Source organism: Dermacentor silvarum, chromosome 2 (genome assembly GCF_013339745.2).
Source record: "Dermacentor silvarum isolate Dsil-2018 chromosome 2, BIME_Dsil_1.4, whole genome shotgun sequence".
Classification (NCBI taxonomy): Eukaryota; Metazoa; Arthropoda; class Arachnida; order Ixodida; family Ixodidae; genus Dermacentor; species Dermacentor silvarum.
The window spans coordinates 103,945,503-103,951,502 of record NC_051155.1 but is presented as its reverse complement, the minus strand read 5'-3'; the positions used below and the strand labels follow the sequence as shown (position 1 = coordinate 103,951,502).

Genomic DNA, 6,000 nt, shown 5'->3' with positions numbered 1-6,000 from the left:
CGCCTTGACCTTCGCGGCCTCCGTCAGGGCAGAGACCCCATCTGCGGCTGAGACCATAGCCGCGGCGCTAGTAATGAAGCTACGTTTGACAGAGTGGGCAGGGAAGTTCATGTCGCAGGCCTGCCGCAACTTTACCAACGGATGAACACCGCTGCTGGCGGATCAGATCCTAGACCCGAGGCTGCAAGAACCGCATTGAATCACGGGGACGCTGGGCCACTCAGTAGTGGAGGAACGAAAGGGCGAACGCCTTAGCTCGAGCACTAATCAACCGAGCGGGGCAAAACCAATCGTCACATCGATCTCCACTCTTTGCCTTCGTGCTCTTGCCACCGAATTACGGCACCCGCCTCGAGATCTAGCGGTCCAATCTCAGGATTTATCCTCCCCCTCACGAAAAGCTCAGCAATAAAGAGGCAGTAGATCTCTAGATCTCAGACTTATCCAAACAAACACAATCCCACACCTACACAGATACAGCAAAATGTACCCACTAACATATCGCGGCATCTGCCCCTGGTGCGGTGACACACGCCTTACACTCTTCCACATCTCGGAGGGGGGGCAAACCTCAACACTTAGAGACGCCTAGCACGTCATTTGAGCGCTGGAAGGTACAGCTGACTGGCGATACCCTGGCGGGCTAAGAAGCGCTCGTCCAGCAAATTCGTCGGGCAGCCATGGCCAGTGGAGTCCTGGAATGAGGACACCACCCACTTGGCCTTAACAGCAATTACCTCGATGGCTGAAATAAATGTTTCCTAAAATAAACGTGGGTGGTCGTGGCCGAGCATGAGCAGACGATAGTCGCCTTCTTCCGAAAGTACATAATTATGATCAATATTTGGAAGTAGATTTTTCCTTACTTTAACCTGCTTATTAAACTACATCAGTAAATATAGACAGTAGCAGTAGGAATAAGCGCACTGATAGAAACACCCTTCTTGATTGATGTCGGCTATTGGCCTATAGCAGCCGCGTATGGGAATCTGCTATATTACGAAATAAAGCGCCCGGAAAAGAGTGAGGGGCCGGCTTCTGTTGAAAAGAGAGCATTTGAGAAAAAGGTGACTTCACGATCCACTTGCAAGGTTCACGGGCCGCGCAAGTCTGTAAAATTTGGCTGAGAGGTTCACAGCAGCGTACGCTGTCCGCAGACAGATTCTTTCACCGATCCCGAAGGGTGGTACAGGATCCGTTTAAGTCAGAGAAGCGCTAAGCAAAATTATGCTTGCAGAAGGACTCAAGACCCAAAAAAATCCAGCAACGCCAGTTCAGGGGTAACATGAATCGTGATGTTGAAGAATACGTACGAGGCTGCCAAACGTGTCAAAGGTAGAACGCTCAGACAGGAACACAAACTGGTTCGTTAAACCCGCGCATGCCAAGGCAGGCCCCATTCAACACCATTGCCATGGACCACGTCGGGCCAGTTCACACCGAGGACACCAACAAATACTTCATAACTGCAGTTGATGTCACCACAAGCTTCTTCATTACGCGTGCTGTACCAGACAAGTCAACGGAACACGTGCTACGCTTCCTCGATGAGGACATTCTATTCACATTCGGGACGCCGAAGACTGTGGTAACGGACAACGACAGAGTGTTCACTCCACGAGCTGCAACACGTTAATTCACAGAGAGGAGCAACCCCCACAGACTGACCGTACCCTACGCACCCGAAACGAAAGGTCTTGTCGAGCGCACAAATGCAAAAATCCTCTCAGGGCTCAGAAAGAACTTAAATGGTAACATGGACCACTGGAGCGAATACCTAAAGGAAACAACGTCCCAGGTGAACAACCAGCCGCACGTTGGTCTGCACATGTCACCGTCTCAACTGCTGTACAATTGTGCCCCGTCGAACCATCGACAACGAGCTGTCAGCACCTACTGAACTACAAGACCAAGCAGAAGATAAACGCGAAGAAGCACGAAGTACGTTAACCGACTACTTGCACGAGCTCAAGCGCAAGTACGACGCCAAACACAAACCACCATCTTTCAGTGTGGGTGATGAAGTTTGGTATCAAAAAAGGTACAAGACCAACAAAACTAGTGCCGTACACCAGAAACGTACTCCATCTCCAAGAAGGGGACAGAACAAACGAGGCTCGCTGCAGCCAGGCAGCTAAAGCACCTCCACACGCAACGCGATTTCAACCGGACACATTCGCAAGCCACATGCGAAGAAAGTACCACGGACATCAACGAGCCTGGTCAAGTACAAGCGCGAAGTGATACGTGCGTCAAACCAACGCTAAACGAAGGTGAACAGATGCCGTTCCGAACAGCTGACGATCAACCACGTCGAAAGAAACCGCTGCGATGGCTGTAAGACTACGTCACAGAGTATAGCGAGGACACAATAGATTGAAGACCCGGCTGTGTTACCTTAAACCCCTCAATAAGAAAAGTAGCGCTATTTCCCCTCTCCTCCTCCTGCGCCGGCGTTCACTCTCTCTTCTGTCGACCGTGGCTCCCCCTACGCGGTGCTGACCTAGCAGACGCTCTCCGAATGAAACGCTGTGGCTACGTGTCTCTCGCGCTCTTGAACTCGTATTTTGATAGGAATTTTTTTGCGTTATATTATGACCGGCTACCAAAACAACGAGAGGACGCATAAATGCCGTTGCGCTTAGATGGCTGTACTATTAGCGGTAATACAGTGAGTGTAAAGCCTCTAAGTCGGGCTTTAACTGAGCCATGCCACACACGACCTCGGCGTTGGTTGACCTAGCGCCGTCATCTCCGCGTTTCAGTAGCTCCAGTCCCTCGTTGATCAGCGGCTAACGTGCACAGCGGGCCTCTAGCAATGACTATGCTGCGGGAGTGAATGATCCACCAGCTGTATATATGCAGTTGTCTTACAGGTTTCACTGACTAGTGAGCTACCGATCATTCGGCGGAAGCGGTCCGTCGATAATGAGGCTAGTGGCTTCGCTCGCTTGCAGCAAGCCTTACACTACTCCACACATTTTTTTTTTCTTTCTTTATGCGGATTTGAGTACCGCGGCAGCGGTCATCTTACAGGTGTATGCGAGGCTGCTTTAGCGGTCTCGCATAGCGATTCTTCCATTTTGCGGAAGAATCGCTCGCTGACCTCACACAGCCGGGACCATTGTGTTGGGTTGAAATCAGCCCGGCTGATTCTTTGAAGCCAAACCTTCCTCTGCGCCGCGTCTCGCTTCGCAGATGGAATCCGGAAGAGTCGCTTGCCGCCTGTTTCGCGTGTTCTGCACCCGAATGCCGAGCAACACGGCATCGCGAACACTACGCCTTAAAAGCGCAAAGGAGACGCGATGCGTGGTGCCTCCGTACACCGCTCGCAATCGTCTGGCACCGCGATAGCAAAAAACAAGCAAGAAAAAAATTGCGCGAGAGCATGTGACAGCATTCGGCCAATCGGAGGGCCGAGCGCAGAGAGAACGGGCAGGAGAGGAGGAAAGCGGCGATCTTCAAAACATGGCGCTACTTTTATTTATTGAGGGGTTTTATGTTAGCTGAGGGACTAGCTGCACCTGTCGGCAAGCGAGAGAAATACTCCGAGCGACTGGCGCGCGAGGCGGGAGAAAGGCCATCGCGTGACGACGAGCGTTCGAGGCGTGAAGACTCGCCCGCCGAGATGCCGATCATGTTATCTGTATCCACAGTTAATAAATTCAGTTGTTTTTTGCCATCGATCGTGCCATCACATGCGTCAACCACTGACACCATGCAAACCGATGAGGCCGCTGACGTACGTTCGTGCTGAAGCTCCATTATCACAGCAATAGTAGTATGGAGGAGCTTTAGTTTACGCCTCCACACATCGGTCCAACTGCCCAGCTCGACTGTGGTTACTGGAATAGTGGACACGCACCGCGCTGCGACAGAATGCTTGCAACGCACGCTACTTCGAAGCTCTCGCTTGGGATTGACTGCCAGGCGGCTGGCGGAGAGGCTGGAGAGGCTTTGTGCGCTGGCTCCAAGACAACCGGAAGTAGATGACACGACGTCCCATCTTGACGCACAGCCAGTGAAGGCGGTGCTTAGCCCCGATAACTCGGGGAGAGGGTTCAAGAGAAAAAAGCGTGAACATGTAGGAGGGTAACGCGTTATCTTCTGTATTTCTCTAAATATGGGTCGTTTCACAAAAATTGTGGTGCGAATGTTATACTGTAGCTGTACCCTACGCGTCTACAAAATTTGTCCGAACCGTTTCAGGGATCCTTTAACAATTTTTATCAGAATATGTCTGACATACATGCACGAAAGAGGCTATTTGCAATATATTTACACTGGACCCAAACTGCCAGGCCGACACCTTGCTCGCGCCAAAAGCCCAGCCACACTTCATCGTGTTTCTCGCGGCGGCTCGTCTCTTCAACATCTTTCGATGGTATCGTAATAATATGATGACCTCCATCCATGACATAACATGTTTATTATGACATGCATGTCCTGACATGACTTGTATGAATGAAATTACTTGCAGTTTATCACGTTATTTATATCATGTCATTCATATTTCGTACCAGCAACTGCTAGCGTGGGCCACTAGGTGAGTGCTCGTGGTCGTGCATGTCATACATCCCATTCATGTTCACGTCACGACATGTCATGTCGTTCACGTCATGCATATGATGTCATGCATATGATTGCATGCATGCGTGCATGTCATGCTACGAGATGCCATTTTTTTGTTTTACGGGCCAAAACCAGTTCTGATTATGAGGCACGCCGTAGTGGAGGGCTCCGGATTAATTTTGACCGCCTGGGGTTCTTTAACGTGCACTACAACGCAAGCACAAGACCGTTTTTGTATTTCGCCTCCATCGAAGGGCGGCCGCCGATTCCGTGATAGCATCCGGCGACCCCGTGCTCAGCTACTACACAATGCCTTAGCTAACGGAGCTACCGCGGCGGGTACGAGATGCCATTAGTCATGTCATGCATGCATGTCACTCTTGTCTTGACATCTGATGTCACGCATACATGTCATGAAATGTTATCCATTTCATTTTATGTATGTCATACAGTAATTGATGTCATTCATGTTGTGTCACGTTATGCATGCATGTAATGCATCTCAGGTCTGCATTTCATGTCATGCATGCACAGTCATTCTTCTCATGTCACGCGTGTCTTGGGGTGAAATTCATGTCTTGTCATTCATTCTTTGACATTCGTTGTCATGCAATCATTCATGATGTCATGTCACGCATGTCACAAATGCAGCGGATCACGATGTTAATGACATTGAAGGTGACGGAAAGTCGGCGTCGCGTCCATGAAGTTGGCTTCTCTGCAGCGCTCGACGAGTAGTGGCGCTAGGGAGCCTATATGCAACGTGGAGGGCAACATCATCTGGTGATGTACCAAGGAACCGAGCTTTGCGTCACACTCCCTTCCTCTGCATGGAAGTAGCTTAAACTCGCTGAGGCATGTTACTACGACGACACGTCAAACCGCCGAGGAGTTGGCAAAAAAGCTTCGCTTTAAAATTGCATAAATAAGGATTAAATACATAAATGGTCGTCTCAGGTATAGCGACAACTAAATTCGACATGGTACCGTTTTAGATTAACCAAATGTTCTCTTTTAAGTATTACGCAGGGAAACACTGAATAAACCGGAGCTGTTAGAATATCACTCGATGAGCTTAGCAGCGCTAGTTTCGTGTAAGAGGTGACGTAGATGCACAAAAAGTGCTTCTGAAGAGGCTGCGAAATCCTTGTACTGCTCGCATGATGCAGCTCCGCTGTTGACTGCGGGCGCTTCTTGTTGCTTTGATTTCACACCGCGCAGCACATGAAGTCAATATATTCGTAAGCACCGAAAAGCTTCATAATCGCTTAATCGCGAAAAGGTCATAATCGTTTTTCATGTGCATTGTGATTCTCGAATCAGAATTTGATGCTGAATACAGCTTGCAATCGTCACGTGATGTTTCTTGTCGTAGAAACGACCTTTTGAAGGCGTAAAAGCCTGTTGTAGGTTGCAATGCCAGTGGTA

General features: G+C 49.7%; 1 protein-coding gene across 1 annotated transcript in view; it reads left to right on the top strand.

Annotated features, from left to right (window-relative positions):
* Positions 1-6,000, top strand: part of LOC119440268 (phospholipid-transporting ATPase ABCA3) — a 144,291-nt gene that overhangs the window by 91,757 nt on the left and 46,534 nt on the right. The gene's annotated exons all lie outside the window — the stretch shown is intronic.